Here is a 963-nt window from a genome sequence, read left to right on the forward strand (position 1 = left end):
CACGGGAAGGGCCAGCATGCTGATATGTATGGTCAGCATGCTGATATGAGTTCAGTACACGGATCAGTCCACGGATCAGTACACGGACAGTCCACGGGAAGGGCCAGCATGCTGATATGTGTGGTCAGCATGCTGATATGAGTTCAGTACACGGATCAGTACACGGATCAGTCCACGGGAAGGGCCAGCATGCTGATATATGTGGTCAGCATGCTGATATGAGTTCAGTACACGGATCAGTACACGGATCAGTACACGGACAGTCCACGGGAAGGGCCAGCATGCTGATATGTGTGGTCAGCATGCTGATATGAGTTCAGTACACGGATCAGTACACGGATCAGTCCACGGGAAGGGCCAGCATGCTGATATGTGTACTGACATGGTGCATCAGTTGTCCAAAATCAGTACACGGACAGTCCACGGGAAGGGCCAGCATGCTGATATGTGTGGTCAGCATGCTGATATGAGTTCAGTACACGGATCAGTCCACGGATCAGTACACGGACAGTCCACGGGAAGGGCCAGCATGCTGATATGTGTGGTCAGCATGCTGATATGAGTTCAGTACACGGATCAGTACACGGATCAGTACACGAATCAGTCCACGGGAAGGGCCAGCATGCTGATATGTGTGGTCAGCATGCTGATATGAGTTCAGTACCCGGATCAGTACACGGATCAGTACACGGACAGTCCACGGGAAAGGCCAGCATGCTGATATGTGTGGTCAGCATGCTGATATGAGTTCAGTACACGGATCAGTACACGGATCAGTACACGGACAGTCCACGGGAAGGGCCAGCATGCTGATATGTGTGGTCAGCATGCTGATATGAGTTCAGTACACGGATCAGTACACGGATCAGTCCACGGGAAGGGCCAACATGCTGATATATGTGGTCAGCATGCTGATATGAGTTCAGTACACGGACAGTCCACGGGAAGGGCCAGCATGCTGAT

The sequence above is a fragment of the Brassica napus genome, unplaced genomic scaffold (genome assembly GCF_020379485.1).
Source record: "Brassica napus cultivar Da-Ae unplaced genomic scaffold, Da-Ae ScsIHWf_216;HRSCAF=379, whole genome shotgun sequence".
Classification (NCBI taxonomy): Eukaryota; Viridiplantae; Streptophyta; class Magnoliopsida; order Brassicales; family Brassicaceae; genus Brassica; species Brassica napus.